The 27,565-nt window shown below is 34.5% G+C and overlaps 1 long non-coding RNA gene across 4 annotated transcripts in view; it reads left to right on the forward strand.

Annotated features, from left to right (window-relative positions):
• The window catches only part of LOC134732953 (uncharacterized), a 473,617-nt gene that overhangs the window by 167,606 nt on the left and 278,446 nt on the right, over positions 1–27,565 (forward strand). For all 4 annotated transcript variants that reach the window (XR_010116490.1, XR_010116491.1, XR_010116489.1 and 1 more), the window contains exon 2: positions 9,754–9,918. This is a non-coding gene — a long non-coding RNA (uncharacterized lncRNA). The remainder of the gene's footprint in view (positions 1–9,753; positions 9,919–27,565) is intronic.

A 27,565-nucleotide genomic window follows, 5' to 3' on the forward strand; every position in this document is an offset into this window, starting at 1 on the left:
TCTACTCAAATTTATTTTACATGTATATTATTTTTATTTCCTCTAGCTATATACTGTATTAAGATGAGTGACTTTTTCTACTGTTTTTATCACGCTCTTCCCACCCCGTAGAAGAATGATAGGAACATAGTAGGTATTTCTTTTGGAATGGGAGGATAAGATGAGAGAGAGAGAGAGAGAGAGAGAGAGAGAGATTATGTACAATATAATACTGAAGTGATTTACATGTAATCCACATTCCTCCTAAACTGGGTTTGGATAAATGCTAATCTATAGGATTCTTGGACAAGAAAAGATTATTTGGGCAAATGAGTTTGGAAGATTCTATTAGAGATTTATTAATTTCATTAGCCTGTAAAATATTCCTTAAGGTTTTGCAGTAAAGATCCCTATTTAATGATATTTAATCAAATGATTCATAAAGTTATTTGGTCCTTGAAATTTTTTCTGCCTTTCAACATATATTAAAACATTTAGAAATGCTGTTCTAAATTCACTCAGTATCCAATTTAGAAGAGAATTAATATAACAAGAGGAAAACCTATATCATAATTTTCTTTTAGAGTTGTTTAAAATAAAGCCTGCCCAAAATAAGACACATATATATGTTTTTGAGAATTTGGGGTAAATTAGAAATAACTATATTGACACAAAATATGCTAAAGAGAAAATTTGGTATACAGCAGATAAGTAACCAAGGCCAACAATCCATAAAACAATAATAGCAAAAAGAAAAAAGACAAAATTGATGCTTTTGAGTAGCTCCTGATGGAGAAGAGTAATACTGAGAAAATATTAATAGAAAATAATGCAGTCAGGAAAAAATGATAACTATAAAACTCATTTGTTAGAAAGTCTATAAAAGACGGGATAACATCAACATGAATATTCTGGTTATAGTATAGGAAAGTGACACAAAATCAGAAGTTTCAAGTTAAATTAAGGAAGAGATAAGGGAGATTAAATGGAGAGTAATAAATCCATGAAACATATTTAACACAATGTGAAGGAATAGACTTTAAAAACTGCTTTTTAAAAAATCTAATTTTCAGATACATAAAACTTTAGCAATATGGCTGTAGTGCTTTGAACTTTTATCATTTGACTATACTTTGCTTTAAAGTTTACATCAAGAGCAAATATGTATATTTGAAAAGTTTACAATAGCTAGAAAGTGTATTATAATTCCCAAATGGAAAAAAAAATTTATACTTGGATTCCCATATTTCTATATACCTATCCACAGAATCACTGTTATGTTTTTAACCTCATTCCTGGAAGCACTACGGATGTCAGATCAATTTAGAAAGCCAAAGAGTACCTCTGGGAATGAAATGGCAGTAATATAAACAATATTTGGCCAAACTATCACTGTATGCCAATGATGCCAAAAATCAGTAACCTGATTTTTGCAGGTAACTGTTATTTAATGATATGATTGATACTTGTTTCTCCACTGAAAAACTATTAACTCTTTATGCAGTAAAGTGAAGTCCAGGTTTTAGACACAGTATTTCTCTATTTTGACGTCATTAATAGTGGGTTGGCACTTGTACCAACCACAATGTGTTTCTCAATCAAATTATTTGAAAGAAAACTCATATATGATTTTATAACTCATTTAGAAATGAAAATGGGGAATATGAATTTAAGGAATAGTTTTGGCTGCAAGTTCTTAATATTCAGGACAATGTTCATATTCTGAACTATTTTATATATCTTTCTTTCTAGTAGAAGCAGATTGGCCTGATTTTAGTGTTTACTGAAGAACATTTCAATTTTAAATGTTCATTCTGCAAGACAACTAATAAGATAATTACTGTTTTAAATAATTTCCTCCATATGTTCACAATTCCTGGATCTCTGCTCTCTCTGTTTCAATGCTGGTCTCATGGTTAATGTTGCTGTTCAAAAAAAAAAAAAAACCTTGCTTTCATATTTCTTAGAATCTCAAATTGTTCAAATTTGCCGAAGTGCCTGGAAATGCAGCATGTGTTTCTAAATTTGGAAGAGTTGGTAATATGTATAATCTCCTTCTCTGGATGTATATTGTTGTCCTCTTAATGAATAGTGCTCAATGGACTACGTTATATTTTAGAGTGAGAAAATCTGCTATTTGAAATTGCTGGAATTTTTTTCTTTTCATATTTATTTATTTGTTTTGAGATGGAGTCTCACGCTGTTGCCCAGGTTGGAGTGCAGTGGTATGATCTCAGCTCACTGCAACCTCCTCCTCCCAGGTTAAGTGATTCTCCTGCCTCAGCCTCCTGAGTAGCTGGGATTACAGGCTCACACCACCACCCAAGGCTAATTCTTGTATTTTTAGTAGAGATGGGGTTGGCCAGGCTGGTATCGAACTCCTGACCTCAGGTAATCCACCCACCTCAGCCTCCTAAAGTGCTGGGATTACAGGCATGAGCTACTGCACCTGGCCAAAATTTTTCTATTTTATCATTAAAAAAACAGTTTGTACTCAAGATATTACTTGAAAATCATAAACAAATTATACTGAAAAAGGCACCATATCAGTCTACTAAATTTAGTTTTGTAAGGTTCAATGTAATCAAATAGACTCATGAATTATATTCATACATAATGAAAACAACATTAAATTTGACTTGTTTGTGTCCATCCTCATCCATGTAGAATGCATATGGTCAAGTCACTGCTCTTAAATTTAGTTCTTTGATCAATAAAGTGAGCCTAATAACGCGTATCCATGAAATCATATTGTTTATCAAAAAACAAATAATTATTTCTGTCACCATTATTGTCATTTTCACCAATACCGATTTTCATTTTTATGATCATCAAATTTAATGCAGCCATGGATGAGTCCAAAACTCCCACACTCACAGACATACAGACACAATTGAACCTACTATTTATGAGGTTAGAAGGTAGAATTAAGAATTAATATACTACCAATTAGCAAATATAATTAAGACTCTTTTAAATCTATACTTGTACCTGCCATAATTGTAAAATAGTTTTCTTGGACAAACAGAAGAAGATATAGAAAGTATAGGTTTGGAAAGTGTACACGTTTAATTCAAGAAAAATAATTTATTGTATAATTTATTGGATGCTTACAGTCTATTTCATGAACAATTGGAAATGAGAGAAAAGGTTTTGGGCAATTACAAGTAAATTGATGCTTTATATTAAAATTTAATCCCCCAAATTAGGTTTTAGGTAATATAGTTATATCAGTTATAGAAACTGACAAAGAAATTAAATTTGCTAGTTATTATAACAACACTAATACAAAGTAAATTGCAATTTAAATATATAAAATGTTTTTGATATGCAGTAAAGTTTATGCCATTTGTGATGACAATCCAATATAAAACTAGATTATTAAATAATCCAGAGATTTTCTAACTAAATACACCAGATGCAGGTGTTCTTGTCAGCTTCAATGATCAACATTGTTGAGGGCAAACTTCCAAATCTAGGAGGCAGAACAAAAGAAAAAAACACACATATCTGGCTAAAAAAAAAAAAAAAAGCGTGTGAATTCTTTATCATTCTTCATCAGTTCAGTTTTTTGCATCTTTTATTTTATGTAAATTTTGCATTGGGTTTGTGTGCGTTTATACATCCACAAGAAACACATAACATGCTGAAGTACAGATAAATTTGAACAGTGTATATGTCATTCATTCTTCCTTCCAACTACTGAGGAAAGAAAGATTTTTTTTTTCTGAGTGTCTATTTGGAATAGGCATTTGTCCATTTTCAATGGATAAAACTAAAAGTCAGCATTCAATGTCTCAAAGTCCAGAAGGCAAGACAGACTTAAAATAATAATTAAAATCTAGTGTAATAAGAGCTACTACTACTACATACACATATAATTACACATACATACACCATATATAGTGTGGGACAAAGAGAATTAGAATTTCAGCTTTGCAATATGGACAAGGAAGCCTTCACAGAGAAAACAATATCACTTGAACTAGGTTTTGAAATCTAACAGGAGGATTTCCAAGTACTTTAGGCAAGTGTTTACTCTGGGGAGGAGAAAAATCATGTGCAAAGGCAAAGAGGAAGAACACATGACCAGAGATGAATGAAGAAGAACAAGATAAATAGTTGAAGACAAAAGCAAAGACTAAATCATAAAATACTTTACAATTTTATATAATGTGTTTGATATTTAGACTATGGTTATAAAACACCCCTGATTGAGGAAATTGATACCTTTGGATAACAAAATCTGATTTTCCTTTTTGAAAATGTGTATGATAGGCGTAGGACTAATGAATTGAGTGTTTGTAGAGAAGAGACAGGGATTGAACTAGGAGGTTACCACAGATTTTTACAAGATATGAAGGCCTACACTAAACAAGTGAGGTAAAGATGAAGAAGAAACTATTTTGAAAAAATTGGTGGGCTATAGTAAGCAACTGTATGTGAAGTCAGCACAGGAAGGAGAAGGAAGATGCCCAGATGGCTCTATGATTTCAGGTTTGGATAGGAAGACAGTATCATTTTTTAGTCCAAATCAGAAAACTTATAAAAGTGAAAGGAGATTATAAAATAATCAGAGATTTGTAATGTTGACATTTATCTATGAATGATTTTGTTGATTTTTATGCTATTGAACATATAAAAAAATCTTTTATTCAAAAACTATTTTTTAAAATTTTGTACAAATAAAATTATGTATACCAATAAAATGTATACCTGTGTATATCAAAGCAAAGCAAAACATTAAAAATTACTTTAAAATTTAGGTTGAAAGATTATATTTGATTCATATTCATATGTTTTTGGCAATTTCTTAGCCGTATCTGTCTCTAAAATCAAGTCACTAAAGGATGTATGTTCAGATGCTCCTCGTAATTTTCTACATAGTTGCACTTTAAGGCTAATTAACTTGAAATGGTTTATTGATGCTATTGTTTCTATTGTTACAGTTCTACAGGCCAAAAAATATAATTTTAATTGAGAAAATTCTTCTATATTTTTCCTAAGGTTTCAGTAATCTCAGGGTTAATTCTACTAAATTAATTATATTTTTCATTCTATTTTTTATTGAAACATTTAAAAATTTCAGTCTACACATTTTAACTGGCACTGCCTTTTTGCTTTTATTCAGAATAACTTTCTTCAACAAATATTTTTATATAACAGCACTCATCAAATAAGGTGATCGTATGGTTCTTGCCAAATTTAGATGCTACAAAAATCAAAGGGCTCAATTTCATTCTATTTGGGTAAAGAATATTAATTTATTCAATTTCTTAAAAAAGCACCTTCAGAACTTTCTCTCAGAAGAGAAGTTCTGTAGATCAATTGTAGATTTTGAAAAGTAAATTATGGGCCAGCACAGTATCTCACACTTGTAATCCCAATGCTTTGGGAGGCTGAGTAGTGAGGATTGCTTGAAGCCAGGAGTTCCTGACTAGTGGGGCAACATAGTGAGACCCTGTCTCTCCAACAACAACAAAAAACCACAAATTAGCTGGGCATGGCGGCACATGCCTATGAGTCCTTGCTACTACGGAGGCTTAGTGGGGAGGGTGGGAGAATCACCTGAGCTTAGGAGTTTGAGGTTACAGTGAGATATGATTGTGCCCCTACACTGTAGCCTGGGTGACAGAGAAAGACCCTGTCTCTAAAAAATAAATGAGTAAATAAATATATAAATAAATTATGTACCCTGAACTCTCATCATCAAATTTTCTAATTTTGTTTGTTTGTTTCTGTCGACGTTTTAATCAATTCTGTAGATGTCGGCTATCACAAAAATGGACAGTGGCTTGAAAACAGTAGAAATGTATAAATGTATTTTTCATAGTTCTGGAGGCTGGGAGTCTGAGATCAGAGTGCCAGCATAGTTGGGCTCTGGTGAGGTTACAGACTGTCAACTCATTGAATCCTCACATGACAAAGAATGCTAGAGAGCTCTCTGAAGTTTATTTTATAAGAACACTAACTCTATTCATGAGGACTTCACCCTCATGACCTAAACACTTCCCAAAGGCCTCTATCTTTTAATAGTATTGCATTGGGGGTTAGGTTTTCAACCTATAAATTCTGGGGGAACGTAAGCATTCAGTTCATAACAATAGAGAAAAGTGTTACTCTTTTTTGTTTTTTCATTTAACTTCCTCGGAATTTATTCTATGTATTGCATACCTTTCCAATTAATATAAAACATGAATGCCATTTTTTTAACCTTTATTTTAAGTTCAGGGGTAGATGGACAGGTTTGTTACGTAGGTAAGATTGTGTCATGGAGGATTGTTGTGAACAGATTATTTGATTACCCGTGTATTAAGGCTAGTACCCATTAGTAATTTTTCCTTATCCTCTCCCTCCTTTCTCTCTCTACCCTCAAAATGCAAATCAAAACAACAATGAGATACCATCTCACACCAGTCAGAATGGCTATTATTACAAAGTCAAAAAATTGCAAATGCTGGTGAGGTTGTGAAAAAAAAGGAACACTTTTACACAGTTGGTGGGAGTGTACATTAGTTCAACCATTGTGGAAGACAGTGTAGCAATTCCTCAAAGACCTAAAAACAGAAATACCATTTGACCCAACAATCCCACTACTGAGTATATACTCAGAGAAATATAAATTACTCTTTTATAAAGACACATGCATGTGTATATTCATTGCAACACTATTCACAATAACAAAGACATGGAATAAACCAAAATGCCCATCAATGATAGGCTGGATATAGAAAATGTGTTACACATACACCATGGAATACTATTCTATTTCCAATTTTTAATTTCAATAATTTCAATTTTCTGTGTCAATGTTGAGATTTTTGGGTAATTTTATTAGATTTCCAACATAAAAAATGTTTTTTAAAAGTAACTGAATAAAAAATAGGTATGAGAGGCCTAGAAAAAATAAATAAATAAATAAATAAATAAATAAATAACAAATTTAGAAAAACCATTCACACCACAATTCAATACCATCGTACGACACTTAGATTGGCTTACAAGGTTGTTTAGTAAAGGTTAAACTATTCCTATAATTTAATTGATGATAAGCAGCAAAGAGAGAAAGTGTAAAGCTTTATTTTAATGTGTATGTGTGTTTGTGTGTCTATATAGAAGCTGCAGTATATAGCTTGGTATATTAGGCTGGCAAAATGTTACAGCTTGTTGAGATTTAATAGAACCAATTCCAAATGTATTTATATTTCATGCATTTCTTAATTCTCTATCATGAATTTTGATCTGCAAACATTTATGTTTTTATTTCCCTAAAAGCCTATCATTTTAGTCTTCAAGGTTGAAATTCTAACTATTCAGAATAATATCCAACAATTCTTTGATGTTTTACCATAGAAAAATTAACTTCTAAAAGTTTTAGTGTCCATGAGTTACATGAAAATATAACTACTATTGTGCTTAATAAAACTTTCTATTTGAAATAACTGTTGAGACTAATTTGAACCACACGTCATTTAACTGTTTGCAAAGTTTTTTCGAAAATAGCCCTACTCCATAAACAGTTGCCCCTATACTGTTTTCATGCATACAGGAAAACTTGAGATTGAAAAAGAACAATAATTTTGAGTAGTCATTTAATCTAAATGAAAAGTCACATTCCAGTGAAACCTGTTTTCCATGACTATATGAATTAAACCAAAATCTATTAATACTGACATGGTTTCCTTTTTAAAAGAACTAATTGTTAAACTCATGCTGATTTTTTTTCTGAAGATTTATGACCTAGCTTTTATGGGATTTGTAATATTTCTGTGGCCCCACATATACTAGATGAGAAATATCACCAAATATTTTGTGCAGGTTATATGTTCATTATCAATTGTTATTACTGAATTTTTTATTAAACACCTATTCTTTAGAATTAAATGTTTTTGGTTCATTGCTGCTAAAAAGAGTTTATTGCAAAATGAATGTGCAATCAATGAAACAATTAGTTGTCAATATTCAGCATAAAATACATGATATCATCTTCAGCCTCTATTTTTTACACATATTTCATGTACATATACTTTCCTACATTCTATATAGCCCTTACTAAGTGGAGGCTTAGCAATTTGAAACTCACAGACTATGGGACAAGACAGACACACCTGGCTGGGACATGTTATTTTTTGTCTTTTTAATAACGACTATTCCAACTGGTGTAAGTTGATTTCTCATTTTGATTTTAATTTGCCTTTACCTGTTGATTAGCAATGTTGAGCATTTATTTTTACGACTGTGGAACATATAGGTGGCAATGCACAGGAGATATTTGAAAACACTAATTTGCAGTGCAGGGGAGTGCTGAAATATAGAAATGTAAATTTTAAATTTTTCAGCATATGGGCAGTCAATGCAACCACTTGAGATGAAAGATCTGGTAAGGCATTTTTAGCATTAATATTTGTTGAACACGTTATTGACAATTTCTAGAGATAGAATGAATGGCATTTGTTTACACATTGATGACAAATGAGAAAATATAATGTCATTACTATAAATGACTTGTGTATTAGTTTCCTGTTGCTGCTGTAACAAATTATCACAAACTTTGTGGTTTAAAACAACAGAAATATATTCTCTCATGGTTTTGAATGCCCAAAATATGTCCAAAGTATGTACTACTGGGTTTAAATCAAGATGGCTATATTCTGTCTGGAGGCTCAAGGGGAGATTTTGTTCCTTGCCTCTCTCAACTTCTAATGGCTGCAGACATTTCTTGGCTCAAAGCTGTGTCACTCTAGTCATGGCTTTGGTCATCGCATTGCCTTCTTATTTTCTTCCTCTGCTGTAAAATATCCCTCTACTTCCCTTTTATAAGGACGCATGTGATTCCATTTAGAGCCCACTCTGTTAATCCCTGATAATGTCTCCACCTCAAGATCTTTAATGTAATCACATCTACATAATCTTTTGTTGTCAGATAAAATAACATTCACAGGTTCCAGAAATTAGGGTATGGATATCTTTTTTGGGGGGTTGGGAAGGCTGGTTATTATCAGTTTACTATGATTTTATGTTCCTAATCAACATCGAGATAGGAATTTTTTATCCTATCTATATCATCACTCCTGAAATTTAGATATTCAGAGTATTATAAATGTGCTATTTTTTTTAAGAGTTGGGATCTCACTTTGTTGCCCAGATTAGAGTGCAGTGGCTTTTCACAGGTATGATCATAGTGCACTACCGTCTCAAACTGGCAAGCCATCATCCTTCCTCAGCCTCCTGTAGCTGGGATTTCAGGCATGCACCACTGTGCCTGGCTAAATTCACTATTTTGTAATGTATAAAACTGTGCTATTCATTAGAGTAGCCACTAGCCACCTGGAGCAACTGAGCAATTAAAATGTAGCTAGTCAGAAATGAGATATACTATAAGTACAAAATATACATCATACTGGGAAGACTTGGTACAAGAAATATAATGTAAAATATCTCAATTTTTTGATTAATTGACTTTTTTGATATATTGTATTAAATAAAATATATTATTGAAGTTAATTTTACTTTTTTCAATATGACTACTAAAAAATTTAAAATTGCATATGAAATTCATATTATATTTCAACTACACAGCACTAATCTAGAATGTGTATGTTTAAATCTTTTCATTATATAGAGAAATTGTTTCTTTATAAATAATTAAAATTCCTGAAAGTTGCACACCAAGTTAATTAAATGCACGTCTTTAAAAATACTATGGCTCTATCTTGCTCTATTGTAATCCATATTCATTCAAACTATGAACTTCTGCTTTTCTCCATTTTACAGCAACAAACCAGCAGGACTTCCTGTGAAATCATGACTGCCATGTGCTGGTTCAGCCTCCATCAATCCCTACCTCTAAGCACCTGAGAGCCAAAGCAAACCACAGGAAACCACAGGTATTAACTCTTTTAGACCTGATGAAGTGTCTCCCAAAGACAGTCTGGCATGGTGAGTACCGGAGTAACTGGCAATCTTTTAGAATGGAGAGAAAATAAGAAATTGGGAAAAATTTGGCATTTGCTTTCAACAGAGATCAGATTCTGACCTCTGAAGAGAAGAAATAAGGGAAAATATTTATGATGGAGAAGGATCCAAGGGGAACTCGTGGGAAAGGAAGAGGCTGCCAGAAAAGGAGGTTTGAGATCTGAGAAGAGACTTGTGTATGTCTGAGGGAAGAGTTGGAGAGAGGTGACCAGGGGAGAAAATCTAGGAAGTTTTGAGCAGTGAAGATCTGATGAGATGGAAAAGGAGAAAGGACACTAATATTTATTAGACCTCTATTGTATACCTGCACATAGGTTATTCAAATACATGTACAATATTCATTTTTGGAGGCAAAAATTGAGGTACAGAAAAATAAAGTTATTTCACTAAGGTCACACAACTATTAGGGATCAAAGGCAAATTTAGAATCCATTGATTAGTGGGTAGATATCCTTTTAGAGTGTTAAAGCTAGATTAAAGTGTGAATCTGCAAGGGTGAAAAATGGGCAAGTGACTTTGAGTAATTTGAGAAAAGTTGAGTCATTTCAATGATAGTCTGTGTGTAATCCGGGTTGGGAAAGTGAAAGCAGGGGGAAGCAGGGCAGGGAAGTGTTTGTACTTGGAACTGTCCATGACAACTGTGGGAATACTAACACACCGAAAGCCCCCGGAAGAAATGGTTGGCCTTGTAACTAGGCAAAGTTTTGAACTTGACCAGTTCCTTAACATCCCACTGTAGTTCTATAGGTCAAAGCATAGACCTTTGGAGTTTTATATACTTGCCCATAAAAAATATCAGCATATTTGAACTTCAACCACTCACAGATCTGATAGAAACATACTCAACAGAAATTGGTTCAAGTTTTAGTAAGTTCATCTCTAAAACTGAAGGTAACATGAATCACCTTGCCTTCTGAATTTCTAGCTCCGTAATTTGCAGCTTACACTATTCCTTTTAGAAATTATTTCATTTTCACTTCTCCTAGAACCTTCAAGGGTTCAAATACCTATTCTTCAAATATTCACATTTCCTTCACTTCAGTAGGCTCTTCCAACCATGGGCTATAGGATAAATTATTTTATTGATGCCCTTCCCTGGTACACTATTAGATTCTGATGATCACTTAAGCATTCCATCTATGAGTACATGGACATGGCTGCTGGTGGGAGGCTGAGAGAGTAACCCCTGGTGGGAGGTTGGTGATGCGAGTGGGGAAAAATGAAAAAAATCTTGTACTCTAACAGGCTCGGCTCACCATGATTTCCAAAGTCCTAGTATAACTTCTATTCTTGCTGCTCTTTGGCAGGCTTTTTTCATTAACTGCTCTGGGTCTTTCCTCTTCTGATTTCTCATTATCCTTCTTTCTTTCTTTCCTTTTTTTTCTTTGAGAGGGAGTCTCGCTCTGTCACCCAGTCATCCAGGCTGGAGTGCAGTGGCGCAATCTCGGCTCACTGCAAGCTCTGCCTCCCGGGGTTCACGCCATTCTCCTGCCTCAGTCTCCTGAGTAGCTGCGACTACAGGCCCCGCTACCATGCCTGGCTAATTTTTGGTATTTTTAGTAGAGACGGGGTTTCACCGTGTTAGCCGGGATGGTCACGATCTCCTGACCTCGTGATCCACCCGCTTCGGCCCCCCAAAGGGCTGGGATTATAGGCGTGAGCCACCGCGCCCAGCCTATCCTTCTTTCTTCTAGCTGTTAATCTTGCCTTTTTTTTTCTTTTTTTTTTTTAGCTTTTTTTTTTTTTTTTAATTATACTTTAAGTTTTAGGGTACATGTGCACAATGTGCAGGTTTGTTACATATGTATACATGTGCCTTGCCTTTCATTTAGCCAAAATTAAGACACTTAGCCCAGGCTTTCTCATTTCACCTTCTCATTTTAATCGACCACTATCTCTACATGAAGATCTTTTCATCTTTCCCAGTGTTTGTGGAAAAGAAAGCACTCAAACCCCTTTTTGTTTTCCTAAAAAGGTAATTGTCGGTATTTACTTTTCCTCTATCATCTTTAATTCTTTTTTTCTGTTGACTCTTCTTTTCAAGTCTGATGATTGTTAACGCTTTTTTTTTTAAGCCTCGGTAAATCAACAGGAGAAATAATGTATTATTCTTTAAATTAGCCTTTCTTGAGTTAGGTGATTGAATATTTAAATGTTTAGCAGTCATTTTTTACCCAGTGAATTGTCTTTTGAAATTTCATACTCCTTTTCCTAATTATAAATTAGATAAATTTTGCAAGTTTTTTTTTGTTTTGAACTTGCTTATAAATTAATGTTAAGCATTTGTCTGTAATATTTGTGACAAATATTTTTCTGTTTATTGCCTTTAGCAATGTTTAAAAAATGTTAGATATTTTAAAAGTTTAGTTATATTTATCACACTGGTCACCATTCCCATTGTGATATCTTTAAGTGCTTATATACTTAGAATGCCATTTGCTGTCTGTATTTCAGACTAAGATATACTTATACAGGCATTCAATGTTTACAGTTAGGCATACATTCTGAGAAAGACATGGGTAAATTATTTCGTTATGCAGGCACCATAGAGTCTACATACACAAACTTAGATGTTGTAGCCTGCAACACACCTAGGCTATATAGTATAGCTTATTACTCCTAGTCTACAAACCTATACAGCATGTTACTATAATGGATAATGTAGACAGTTGTAACACAATGGTAGGTAATTGTGTATCTAAACATATCTAAACACAGAAATGGTACAGAAAAATATAGTATTATATTATGGTATCATATATGACATTTTATGGTGTCATATATGTAGCTTGTTGTTGACTAAAATATCACTCTTTAACACGACTATACTTTTATGTTATTTCTGTTTTTATTTTATTATGTTAAAGTTTTGAACGCATGCATTTTTATTTTACCCTTTCTCATAATATTACCAAATTATCTTAAATCATGATAATTGAAGTCTTGAAATCTTCTTTGACTTGTCTAGCTTAATTCGTATGCCATATCATTAATTTAGAAACTATAATTTTCAAAAATTAAATCAAATTTGAGCTGAGTCATTCCATTAGATAATAGCCATAGTAAAGATAAGGATCATGTCATAGTTGTATCCTCAGCACATAGTATAATCCTTGATGTATTATTTATTATTGTGTGTAATACAATAATAAGCTTTCAATAAATGTTTGCTGAATTGGATTACAAAATTGGGATATTACATTAAATCAATGTCATGGTAATTATTTAGTGTATATAATGCAATGCAATGTCTTCCTGAAACTATGCTTTTAACCAAGCCAGCTTGTATATCATTCACTTGTCCTCATTCCTTACTTTTATATTCTTTCTTCTTTCTATCCAGCTTCAGACAATGTTGGCATAGTCTCTCTCCCGTTTCTCATCTTAGAATTCAGCTGCCTAATTGAAAGGGCAAATATTTATCCAGTGACTCTTCTTTCTGACCACTTTGGACAACCAACCATCTTCAGTCCCTAAGACTCCCTATCTGCATGAGATTTTCTATAAAACTGGCCTTATGCATTTATAAATATGGCAGTCCTATTTCCCCAAAAGTCTCTACATTTTGAATTTTCTGACATTAGCTGCAGTAAGGAAAACTCAAAGAAATGGTTGTCTGAATAATTGCTTATTGAGCATACATTTTATTATATGACAATCATTTAAATAGTGCTAGTTCAAGCAAAGATCAGAAGGGGTTTAATTTTCCTAATAGGAAATCCTTAAGCAGATTTCATTTGCTAAAGAATGAAATTTTATAGTTAATACATAAACTGTAAAAAATTAAAAAGGGAAGGATGGCATTGGAAGAAAAACAGTCACATGTCCTGGTATTATTTTTCTTAATATTGGAAAACAGCTTCCTATGTAGTCAGATGTTCAAGTTTTCTAAGAGTATGTAGGTTGAGTTTATAATTTAAAACTTCCTGAAGCAAATATAAAGAATGGAGATGAAAGATGCACAGTCAAAATGCAAGAAATTGAACAAGAAAGTAACATGAACGTACAGATTGTTTCTTTGAAATAGACTTCAGAAAACATAGGTGTATATGTTGTTTTAAGGCTCCTGAGAAGAAAAATAATGGGTTAGAAATTAAAACTGTTTTGGTAAGCCACAAAACAAGATTTGTAGAAAGAACTGGGAGTATGAGACCTCTATGTTTTGTCTAAGGCCATCCCTATTCATTTTCATGCATAAGCCAGGCAAATAAAAACAGCATAGAAGTATATCTAACCCTGTATAATCCTGAGTTGACATTCTTGTGGGAACCATGCTTGTTTACAGTTTCTGCGTTTAGTAAGAACATTATAGTTGTATAACATCTCTCTATGGCTCTTTGAAAATAATAGTAGCCACCATTTATTAAACACTCACTGCATTACAGATAATGTGCTAGTTTCCTAAACCAGGTTTCATTTTATCTTCACAGAAATCTTATGATATAATACAAGCGTAATATACATTTTACAGATGAGGAGACTGAGGTTTAAGTATCTCAGCTGATGGCTAAAGGTCACATAAATATAAATGACAGAGCTGGGTATTTAACTTAAGAAATACAATTTTTGAACCTACTACTATAAAACAAAACCTAATTATCAAGACACATAAGATCCAACTTCCAAAATTAGTAACATCAAAATTACTGGGTATGTTAAGAATAATTGTGTTCATAGGTTTAAGAATTTATTCTTTCTACCACAGATTTAATAATTACACTTATAAGATATATTACATATTTGTTTGCATTAGTAAGTGGTATAATAATAGTAATAATTTATACTTTTTTGATGACTCTGTGTCATGACGATCATCAGTGAAAGTGATGGAAGAAGCCGGGTGCGATAGCTCATGCCTTTAATCCCAGCACTTTGAGAGGTCCGGGCGGTTGGATCACCTGAGGTCAAGAGTTCAAGACCAGCCTGGCCAACATGGCAAAACCCCGTCTCTACTAAAAATACAAAAATTAGCCAGGCCTGGTGGTGTGAGCCTGTAATCCCAGCTATTCACAAGGCTGAGGCAGGAGAATTGCTTGAACCCGGGTGGCCAAGGTTTCAATGAGCTGAGATTGCGCCACTGCACTCCACCCTGGACAACAAAGTGAGACTCATCTCAGAAGAAAAAAAAGAAAATGATGGAAAATAATAGTTCATTGGAAAAAGTCTAAGTAATATAAAGTCATATCTTCTGGATCTCAAGAATACATTTATAACCTCATGGCTTTTCAATGACACTTTATTGTAAATGTAGGAATTAATAAGCCCTGTTAAATAGGTGTCTTTATGTGTTGGGGTGATCAGACCCAACACCAGGCCGTGGGGGCTACAAAGTCCGGCAGAATCAAAGGAATGAGAAAAGACAAGTTAAGAGTGCATAAAGTGGGTCCAGGGGGCCAGCACTAGATTGGAGGCTGTGAAGGCCCCAAACTCTGGGAGCCCACACTATTTATTGGTGATCAAACAAAGAAGCAGGTTGTGAGGATGTGAGGGTAAACAGGTGAGGGCGTGAGGACATGGGGGTAGAAAGGTAGTGGTGCATCAAGCGTAGCTGTGATGGTTTAGCATTTTCTTTGACACATATAGAATATGCTCTGTTGCTTCAGATAACAGAGAACATGTTTACAAGCCTGGGAGAGCAACCAAGTCTGCACATTCCAGATGCCACAATGGGTTTTATGCCCTGAGCCCTGGGTTCCATTCAAGCCACTAGGGGTTTTATGCCCTGGCCTTAGATTTGTGGTGCAGCAGGGCAGCCTTCCACCCTTTGGCACAGGGCTTGGTGTTCCAAAGGCCACGAGGGGTTTTAGACCCTGGACCCCAGACATCTTCCAAGACTCTTTTATATTATGACAGATAAGTCAGACCTGCCTCAGCTCTTCTACCAACAGTATGAAGAAAATTGAATTAAGTCTGAAACATCTGTCTCCTTCGGTACTTATCTAAGTGGCATTACTTTGTGATTCCAAAACTTGGAATGGTAGATTATTGACATATAGTCTAGTTTTTTTCATTCTTTGGAAGTTTTGAATCAAAGCGAGAGTTTTGGAGAATGAAGAATGTATTACAGGTAAGGTAGATTTTTGGGGATGATAAGGTTTTAATTGAAGAAGAGAGGCAGGAGAGTTTATCAGGAAAGTAAATTTATGTATAGCTAGGGAAAAATGCATAAAAAGAAAGTAGGTAACAAGAAAATAGTTTTGTTAGTTTATTTTTGTTATACCAATTTTGACATGTCAGCTGGAAGTACTCTGCGTTCTCATTAACCTCTATTCCCTTGCTGCTGTTTCCAAATCCTCCAGATGGCCTGTGGCTAAGAAATGCTTCTGATGATGTAAGATTGGAGAAAAGGGCCTGTTGTAGTTCCTTTGTAGATATTGTTCAGTTTGAAAAAGAAGCCCTAAGAAAACCTTGCTTGATGTTTTAAAATAGCTACAGACTTACTTCATCTACCACAATAAAGGGAATGCTTTATTTAATTTATATTATAAAATACGACAATTATATTTATCACTGTTCAAGAATGCATAGATTGTTATCTTGTTTAAGAAAGCTATACTTATTTCACCAGTATTACAGGGATTTTTGCATTTTTATCAATGAAAAAGAATATATATAAGACAGAAAGTATTGAGTATGGATTCCTAGTCTGAAATTTTGTCTTGTTTTTTTCCCTGTAAAATACTTTCCATTTATTACTTAGGTTGGCTTAATGTAGAGAGGAAACACTTAGACATTAGCAGTTGCCTGTGTTAATCTGTTCATTCTGTAATAGCAACCACAATCACTTCCATAAAGTTCACTCTTTCAGTGATTATCCTGTTGAGACACAGAGCAGTGACATTTATTCTGTTGTGCTTATAAGCAATGACATTTATTCTGTTGTCAGAAACAATGATTGTCTCAGCCTATATTATCATACTGACAGGTTGCCGACTTCTCAAGCTGCAGAAGACATTTTAAAGAAACATTTATTTTTCATTCATTCGTTCAACGTGCACTGAATTATTAAAACACTTACTAAGTGTCTGTTATATGCCAAGTACTGCTTGAAGTACTAGAGATGCAGAAGAGATCAAGATGTACTGTCTACCCTCAAGAAGTTTCCAGACCAGTAATCAGAAGTAGACTTGGCTACCAAAAGACAAAAAAGGTTAATATAGAGTCACCTGGTCTTCTGTTAGATATTAGTATAGGGCAAAATAAAGGATAAAAAGCAAATGATGTTAGCTTTATCTATGGGGTCGGAAAATTCTTTATAGACATGACACTTTGTGTTTTAATGTAACAGACAGCCTAGCAGGGAAAGGGTGGGTGCATTGAAGAACAACCTGAGGAGCTGGCATTCCAGATAGATGAAGTAGGATGGCCACAGATAAACCATTTGACACAGTTAGAGAAATGTAAGCCACCTCGCATGGCCAGAATGTAAGGTATGAGAGGAATCGTGGCAAAAACTGTGTCTGGAGAGGAAGGCAGCTCCCAGGTCATGGTGAGCATTGTATACTAAGCTAAGGTGTCTAAGTTTGTTGTAAGAAACAATGAAAGATTGTTTACACAGAGATATATATATATTTGCAGTCCAGAAAACATTGCTTGTAACACTTTGGGAACAGTGGAAAGCATGTATGTGAAGGTCAAATTACTGCACATCCTGGGCACTTGAGACAGTCTGTTTCTGTCTTCCATGTTGCAATTCAGCATTTCTTTTTTTTTTTTTTTTTTTTTTTTCCCGAGATGGAGTTTCGCTCTTGTTGCCCAGGCTGGAGTGCAATGGCGCAATCTCGGCTCACTGCAACCTCTGCCTCCCGGGTTCAAGTGATTCTCCTGCCTCAGCCTACCGAGTTGCTGGGATTACAGGCATGCACCACCAAGCTCAGCTAATTTTGTATTTTTAGTAGATATGGGGTTTCTCCATGTTGGTCAGGCTGGTCTCAAACTCCCGACCTCAGGTGATCCGCCCGCCTCAGCCTCCCAAATGCTGGGATTACAGGCGTGAGGCACCATGCCAGGCCAGCATTTGCCTTTTCACAAAGTGGTGTCTGACCCTGCTTTGGTTGTGGCTTTCTGGATGCTTCCTTCTTAGAGAGATGTGTATTCTCTCTAAGAGAGAATTCCTTATGTCTCTAAGAGAACATTCCTTATTCAAGGAAATGTTCTTTTGGTTTTTGAGATTAGTTACATATTTAGCAATTTTTTGAGGACTTTCTTAGTTGTTATTCTATGTAGAATGAGAACATTTCAATGTGTTAAGTTGTATATTTTAAACTTGAAGTTGCTGGTCTTTTTTAAACATAGACTTGTGCGTTTTTTTAATAAAGTGGCATTTTATTTTCATGTTAAAAATCTTAATTTTGACAACGCTAAATATTTTTAGTTGTTAATATACATTCAATGTTTTATATACTTTTTAAATTATTATTATATTTCAAGTTTTAGGGTACATGTGTACAACGTGCAGCTTTGTTACATATGTATACATGTGCTATGTTGGTGTGCTGCACCCATTACTTTGTCATTTAACATTAGGCATATCTCCTAATGCTATCCCTCCCCCCTCCCCCCACCCCACAACAGGCCCCAGTGTGTGATGTTGCCCTTCCTGTGTCCATGTGTCCTCATTGTTCAATTCCCACCTATGAGTGAGAACACATGGTGTTTGGTTTTTTGTCTTTGCTATAGTTTGCTGAGAATGATGGTTTCCAGCTTCATCCATGTCCCTACAAAGGACATGAACTCATCCTTTTTTATGGCTGCATAGTATTCCATGGTGTATATGCACCACATTTTCTTAATCCAGTCTATCGTTGTTGGACATTTGGGTTGGTTCTAAGTCTTTGCTATTGTGAATAGTGCCGCAATAAACATACGTGTACATGTGTCTTTATAGCAGCATGATTTATAGTCCTTTGGGTATATACCCAGTAATGGGATGGCTGGGTCAAATGGTATTTCTAGTTCTAGATCCCTGAGGAATCTCCACACTGACTTCCACAATGGTTGAACTAGTTTACAGTCCCACCAACAGTGTAAAAGTGTTCCTATTTCTCCAGATCCTCTCCAGCACCTCTTGTTTCCTGACTTTTTAATGATGGCCATTCTAACTGGTGTGAGGTGGTATCTCATTGTGGTTTTGATTTGCATTTCTCTGACGGCCAGTGATGATGAGCATTTTTTCATGTGTCTTTTGGCTGCATAAATGTCTTCTTTTGAGAAGTGTCTGTTCATATCCTTCGCCCACTTGTTGATAGGGTTGTTAGTTTTTTTCCTGTAAATTTGTTTGTGCTCATTGCAGATTCTGGATATTAGCCCTTTGTCAGATGAGTAGATTGCAAAAATTTTCTCCCACTCTGTAGGTTGCCTGTTCACTCTGATAGTAGTTTCTTTTGCTGTGCAGAAGCTCTTTAGTTTAATTAGATCCCATTTGTCAATTTTGGCTTTTGTTGCCATTGCTTTTGGTGTTTTAGACATGAAGTCCTTGCCCATGCCTATGTCCTGAATGGTACTGCCTAGGTTTTCTTCTAGGGTTTTTATGGTTTTAGGTCTAACATTTAAGTCTTTAATCCATCTTGAATTAATTTTTGTATAAGGTGTAAGGAAGGAATCCAGTTTCAGCTTTCTACATATGGCTAGCCAGTTTTTCCAGCACCATTTATTAAATAGGGAATCCTTTCCCCATTGCTTGTTTTTGTCTGGTTTTTCAAAGATCAGATGGTTGTAGATATGCAGCATTATTTCTGAGGGCTCTGTTCTGTTCCATTGGTCTATATGTCTGTTTTGGTACCAGTACCATGCTGTTTTGGTTACTGTAGCCTTGTAGTATAGTTTGAAGTCAGGTAGCATGATGCCTCTAGCTTTGTTCTTTTGACTTAGGATTGACTTGGTGATGCGGGCTCTTTTTTGGTTCCATATGAACTTTAAAGTAGTTTTTTCCAATTCTTTGAAGAAAGTCATTGGTAGCTTGATGGGGATGGCATTGAATCTATAAATTACCTTGGGCAGTATGGCCATTTTCACCGTATTGGTTCTTCCTACCCATGAGCATGGAATGTTCTTCCATTTGTTTGTATCCTCTTTTATTTCATTGAGCAGTGGTTTGTAGTTCTCCTTGAAGAGGTCCTTCATGCCTTAATTAATTGAATAAAAAATTGTAGCCTTAAGCTTTCTTCTCCCAGTAGCCCACTCCATAGGCAATGACTTTAATTTTTTTTGTTCCCCCTTGGCTTTTAAATATAATACATATCGTTAAGTGTATTAAATATTAATGTATTTAATATAATACATATTTAAATATATATTGTTAAATGCACAAATTGTTAAATGATGTGCTTTTACTGGTTTTTCTTATTAATTTTTGATTTCTGTGTTAAAAATATTTTTTAACTCACTGCTGTCATGGCTGAGGATTTATTTCTTTAGCAATATCAAGATGTCTTTTTTTTACCATTTCCCCCAATATTAGAAAACTCAATTTTCACAGGATAACTGCAAATATAGGCAGTCTTTAAATCTAAGTAGTTTACTATAAAAACATTTCTTTTTTCTACATTCCCTTCTATATCAATATATAGATATTCTTTATATATTTATTCTTTTATATATATATATAGATCTACAGATTTATGTGTATCTCTCTATAGGTAATTCATACATAAAATATAATGAAATCATGAAACATATTCAGACACATCAGAACCCAGGAAAATGTCTGCTGCCCAGCTGTCATTTTGGTTCCTTGCCTCATCTTTTCCCCTAATGGGATCCATTGTTTCCTAGATCCCATGTCTTCATTCGATGAATTGATTGATTAGCTAATTAATATTCCCTTGCTTCCTTGGAGCGTATCATTCATATGTCTATCTCTATATATAGACAGAGATATAGATATTTCTATGGATCCATATATATTTAGATATCTCTATATATCTATATCGTATCATTCAGATATATCATATCTTTATATCATATATCATACAGATATAACATATCTATATATATGATATATGATATATTGGGAGAGAATATCTTATATATGAGATATTCTAAAATGTTTATTCAGATTATCCATTTATTAGGGTCTTATTTTTTCAGTTTATCCATTTATCAGGTCTTTTTTTTTTATATATATAAACTTATTTCTTCTTGCACCCATGTTCCAACTTTAGTCCAAACTGCTGGCTTCTAGTCTGCTACCCAGCTGTCATTTTGGTTCCTTGCCTTATCTTATTCCCTGATGGGATCCATTATTTCCTAGATCCCATGTCTTCATTTGATAAACTGATTGATTAGCTAATTAATAGTCCCTTGCCTCTTTGGAACATATCGTTCAGTAAATATGTTTAAGAAGGTATATGGGAGGATATCTTCCTGGGTTCTTATGTGTCTGAATATATTTTATGATTTTATATTTATTTTCCCCTTGTAGCTTCAGTAGCTTTTAGACTCATCAGGCTGGTGAGAAATATAATGCCAGACTGAATCTTTGTGACCCATTATTCTCTGAAATGCTTTAGCTTTTCTCCTTTTTTCTGGTATTCTGAATCATAATGGTATGTCTTGATGTGTGGTGTGAAATTCCAAGCTGAGTACTTATGAAGTTCTTGGATAGTTTATTCTGTTATTTCTTTGGTAATGTCCTTCACTTTCTATTTTCTATATTTTCCAAAACTTTATTTAGCTAGATGTTAGGCCTTCTGAATAAATTCTCTAGGTCTCTAATTCTTTTTATCTTTTCTTTTCTTTCATTTTTTTTTTTACTATGAGATATATTATACGTACAGAGATATAAAATCAAAAAGCTATACAATATAAAACAATAATGAAATAAGCATTTTTGTACTAATCTCCCAGAATAAGAAATGGAATGTTACAAGTAATTTAAAAGCTTTTGATGTTCCACTTAAGAGTTACATGTACTCTAGGTTAAAGAAATTTGCTTCTCTTCTACTTCTTGGTCTCAGTGTCTTTTCCTTTTTTTTTTTTTTTTTTTTTGAGTGGCTATTGTATTGGAAATATATATATATATATATATATATGTATCTCCTCCTTTGCTGTGCTTATTGGGCCCTCAGGTCATCTAGGCTAGATTTTGTAGGTCATCCTTCTTCAGATTCTCTGACTCCTGAGCTAGATACATGTTGCTAAGGACACTCGTTTCTTCTGCAGGAGATGAGTATTCTTGGTATTCTTGTGTCTCTCTGTTTGTCCAAGTGAATTCCAATTGATCCTTACTCTCCTCTACTTCATGTGTGTATATCTTAATTGCTACCTGTGCTAATTTAGTTACTTGAGGCTCACCTCAAGATGCAGAGGTAACTTGAGGATGCTACAGCTTTTCATAGGCTTTTAAAAATATTCTTCCACAATTACATAAGGCCTGACTCCGGGGTCTGCTCCTTGGGCTTGCAGCCAGTACATCATCACATTGGGCCACAGACTTAGAATGATGCCTATGCCCTGTGGTTGATATTTTAAAACCTTTAATAGTTTTATCTTTAAATTTTTGTCATGTAAGCAAAATCTGATGGGACAATGCAGCATAAGACAGGTATTTGGGACCTTGGCTCACATGTCCTGCATTCCTGGAAGTACTTCCAGCTGTCCACTTCCTAGCCACTGCCCAGCAACTACTGCTGTCCTCTAGACTCAGCAGACCCATGTAAAGATGGAGAGACTTTGAGTTACATACATGCACCCCAGGCATCAAGGCATGGGATTGCTCTGTGACTCTTGAGATCTGCACTCACTCACAAGTATTCTCATGCCCAAGGCAGTGTGACCTTAAATAGCAAATAAAAACCTCATGAAAAATAAAAAAAGATACTGGGGAAAAAAAGGAGAAAACTTTGTTCTTGCTTTTCATGCAATAAACCCTGCATTTTCATTTTATACTGAGTCCTCCAAATTACTTAGCTGGCCTTGTCTAATTTCTGTAATAAATCCCTTATTCCCTGTTGTTCCTAATTGCTCTAGTTCTCTGATTAAAACCTGTCTGGTGGCCGGGTGTGGCGGCTCATGCCTGTAACTGTAATTCCAGCACTTTGGGAGGCCGAGGCGAGTGGATCACCTGAGGTCAGGAGTTCGAGACCGCTTTGGTCAACATGGCAAAATCCTGTCTCTACTAAAAATACAAAAATTAGCTGGATGTGGTGGTGCGTGCCTATAATCCCAGCTACTCAGGAGGCTGAGGCAGGAGAATCACTTGAACCTAGGAGGTGGAGGTTACAGTGAGCTGAGATTGTGCCACTGCATTCCAGCCTGGGCGACAGAGTGAGACTCTGTTTCAAAACAAAACAAAACAAACAAACTGTCTGGCATATTGTGGTGTAAACTGTTTATTGAATGTTGATAGAACTCACTTGTAATATATTTGAGCATGCATCTTCATTGTAGGAAGATATTTAGCTGATTATGATTTATTATTAGTTATGATTATTTGGAATTTTAATTTCTTTTCAAGTAAGAATTGGTAAGTTTTATTTTTCTAAAGATTTATTAACTTCATCTAACTTCTCAGATGTGTTGGTACAAACTTGTTCTTGAAATTTTCTTAACTGATTAATCTTTGTGGCATCTATAATTTTGTTCCTTTTGTCTTTTCTGGTTTTGCTTAAATTAATTTTCCAATGGTTTGTCCATCTATTGGTCTTCTCAAAGAGCCAGTTTTTATCATTTCTGAACTCTATGTTTTTTTTTATTTCTTTGCATTATGTTCTTATGTTTGCATCTTTGAGTTTATTCTACTGCTGTTTGTTTTGTTAATTTGTAAATTTATTAACTTTGAACTGTTTTAAACTAGTGTTAATAATATAAGGCTTAGATTTAACTTTAAGTACAAATTTTTAATCAAAATTATTTGGGTAATTTACATAAAATTAGGTATAAAATTTGGTATGTTTTGACAAATATATACGCCAATGTAACCATTACCATAATCACGATATAGAATATTTCTATCACCCCAAACAATCTCTTCTGTTTTAAATTCCTATCTACGGGGTCTGGGGAATCATGCCCTATAAACCATAAATTCTTATCTGATGAGTATTATTTAACCCTATATATTGTGACTTACTTTCCCACCTGACTCTGGCATAACATTACAAGACAAGAAAGAAAAACTAAATATTTTACCCCAAGACAAGTTTTGTTGCCCTATCTTGAAATGGCCCTGCAAATCTGTCCTTTGTGGGGGAAAATTTGCATCAGTAAAGAATCTCTGTTAAAATAGCTAGATCTTTTTCTTCCTGGCCTTCTCAATCCTAAAGAAATTAACTAAAAGCCTAGCACCTTTTAAAGATCTAAATAGGAAACATTTGTCATCTATTGTCTCTAAGGGGAGCCACTATAAGACTTCAAAGGAACCCTGGTTTCCACAATATTTTATGTTAACCTGAACATTTCCTTTCTATTAATCCCAGATCCTTAGACAAACTCAACCAATTGTCAAACAGAAAATGTTTAAATTAACCTATAGCCTGGAAGCACCCCTCCCCCGACCTCACACCCAGCTTTGAGTTGTCCAGCTCTTCTGGACCAAAGCAATGTATTCCTTAAATGTCCAGCTTTTCTGGACCAAACCAGTGTATTCCAAACCATGTGCCACCTTGGGAACATGTTCCCAGGAACCCCTGAGGGCTGTGTTATGGACCATGGTCACTCATATTTGCCTCAGAATAAATCTCTTCAAATATTTTTACAGAGTTTGCCTCTTTTCATTGACATTATCTAATAAACAACTTCAGCAGCAAAGTTCCAGGATACAAAACCATTGTGTAAAAAGCAGTAGCATTTCTGTACACCAACAACGTCCAAGCTGGGAGCCAAGTCAAAAATGCACTCCCATTCGCAATAGCCACAAAAACAATAAAATATCTAGGAATACAGCTAACAAGGGAAATGAAAGCTCTCTACAACAATTACCAAACACTACTCAAAGAAATCACAGATTACAAAAACAAATGAAAAAAAAAATCCCTGCTCATGAAGAATCAATATTTTTTAAATGATCATACTGCCCAAGGCAATTTACAGATTCAGTGCTATTCCTATCAAATTACTAATGTCATTTTTCAAAGAATTAGAAAAAAAAAACTATTTTAAAATTCGTATGGAATGAAAAAATAGCACAAATAGCCAAAGCAATTATAAACGAAATAACAAAACTAGAGACATCACATTACCCGACTTCAAACAATTCTACAAGGCTAGAGAAACAAAACAGTATGATACTGGTACAAAAACAGACAAATAGACAAATGGAACAGAATAGCCCAAAAATAATGCTGCACACCTACAATCATCTGATCTTCCACAAAGTTGACCAAAACTAACACTGGGGAAAGGGCTGCCTAGTCAATGGTGCTAGGATAACTGTCTAGTCATATGCAGAACACTGAAATATACATAAATCAATTCAAGATGAATTAAAGTCTTAAATGGTTGTATAAAACAACCTGTAACATAAGCCAGGAAGTACGATTCTGGACATAGGCACTGGCAAAAGATTTTTTAACAAAGATGCCAAAAGCAATTGCAACAAAAACAAAAATTGACAAATGGGACCTAATGGATTTAAAGACTTACAAAGAGCAAAAGAAACTATCAACAGAGTATACAGAAAACCTACAGAATGAAAGAAAATATTTGTAAACTATGCATCCAACGAAGTCTAATATACATAATCTGTAAATAACAAACAACAAGCAAAAAACATCCCCATTAAAATGTGGGTAAAGGACATGAACTGACACTTTTCAAAAAAAGACATATACATGGCCAGTAAGCATGTGAAAAAAATTCTCAGCATCACTAATTATTAGAGAAATGCAATCAAAACCATAATGAGATACCATCTCGCACCATTCAGAATGACTATTACTAAAAAGTCAAAAAATACTAGATGCTGGCAAAGTTGCAGAGAAAAGGAAATGTTTATACACTACTGATGGGAATGTAAATTTATTCAGCCATTATGGAAAGCAGCGTGGCAATTTCTCAAAGAACTTGAAACAGAATTGCCATTTGACCCTGCAAGCCTATTACTGGATATATATACTGAAAAGGATGCAAATAGTTCTACCAAGAAGACATGTGCACTCACATGTTCATCACTGTATTCACAAGATAAAGAATTGGAATCAACTTGGTACCTATCAACAGTAGACGGGATAAAGAAAACGTGGTACATATGTACCATGGAATACTACACAGCATAAGAACAATAACAAAGAACAAGTTCATGTCTTTTGCAGCAAGATGTATGGAACTGGAGGCCTTTATTCTAAGCAAACTAACACAGGAAGAGAAAACCAAATACCACATGTTCTTACTTATAAATTGGAGCTATACATTAAGAACACATTATACAAAGAAGGAAACAACATCCACTGCAGCCTATCAGAGAGTGCAGAACAGGAGGAGGAAGAGGATTGGAAAAGTACCTATTGGGTGATATGTTTATTGCCTGGGTGATTAAGTAATATATACACCAAATGCCCATGACACACAATTTACCTCTATAACAAACACGCACATGTACCCCTGAACTTTACGTTTTAAAGTTTTTAAAATATATTGTATTTTTAAAAATAATGTTTTTAAAAGTTAATACATTTTAAAAAGTTAATAAGTTAAAAACGTTTTAAAAATATTTTGAGTTATTTTTAAAAGCTTCTTTTAAAATTTAAAAAACTTTAAAAAATAAAGTAAAATTCTCAAGAAGTATAATTATATAAATGCTTAGATATAATCATACAAGAAAATGAAATGATGCCCCACATTTTCTAAAACATCTAAAGAATATTGCTACCACAGCTTAGAGCCATTACTTTGCACAGATAGTTTTTGGAATGTATCATGTGTATTTGCAAAGAAAATATATGTATTTTCTACATGTTGCATATGATGTACTAAATGTTTCCTTTAAATCTAATTTGTTAATTTTGCTATTCAAAGTGGCATTATCAGTGTGTCTCAATGGTGGTGTTACTGCCATCATTTCTCAAATATGTAAAAGTGTTTTGGTGGTCACAAAAATGTGGAGGGTATTATTATCATTTCCTTAGTGGAGTCCAGGGGTGGTAACATTCTTGCATTGGCTAAGAGAGTGTCCAGCAATCAATAAGTGTACCATATGTTGCACAACTGAGCGTACATACTAGCTTTCTTTTACCTGCACAACTCACTTTGTCAGTCTTTTATAATACACTGAGTTTTCCAAGCACACAATTACCACAAAGACTAAGGAAATATAAAGTCAACAGTGAGGAGGCAGAACAGAGAGTCAGAAACAACTTGAGTCCTTGGTGAATTCACTCAGCAGTGAATCAAATGATTCAGAAGTTGCTCTCATTTGTATACCTGGTTATGTGCATTAATACATCCCCTCACTGGTCAAGGTTTTTTTGGTTTGTTTTGTTTTGGTTTTTTTTTGGTAGCTAGAAGCAATCTAAAATTTAGACTGAATAATTTTTATTGTGTTAGCCAGGCATGGCTGTATGCACCTGTAGTCCCAGCTGTGCAGGAGGCTGAGGTGGGAGGATCAGTTGAGCTCTAGTGATTGAGGCTGCAGCAAGCTGTGATTGTGGCATTACAACACAGCCTGGGCAACAGA

This window comes from Symphalangus syndactylus, chromosome 17, assembly GCF_028878055.3.
Source record: "Symphalangus syndactylus isolate Jambi chromosome 17, NHGRI_mSymSyn1-v2.1_pri, whole genome shotgun sequence".
NCBI classification, from domain to species: Eukaryota; Metazoa; Chordata; class Mammalia; order Primates; family Hylobatidae; genus Symphalangus; species Symphalangus syndactylus.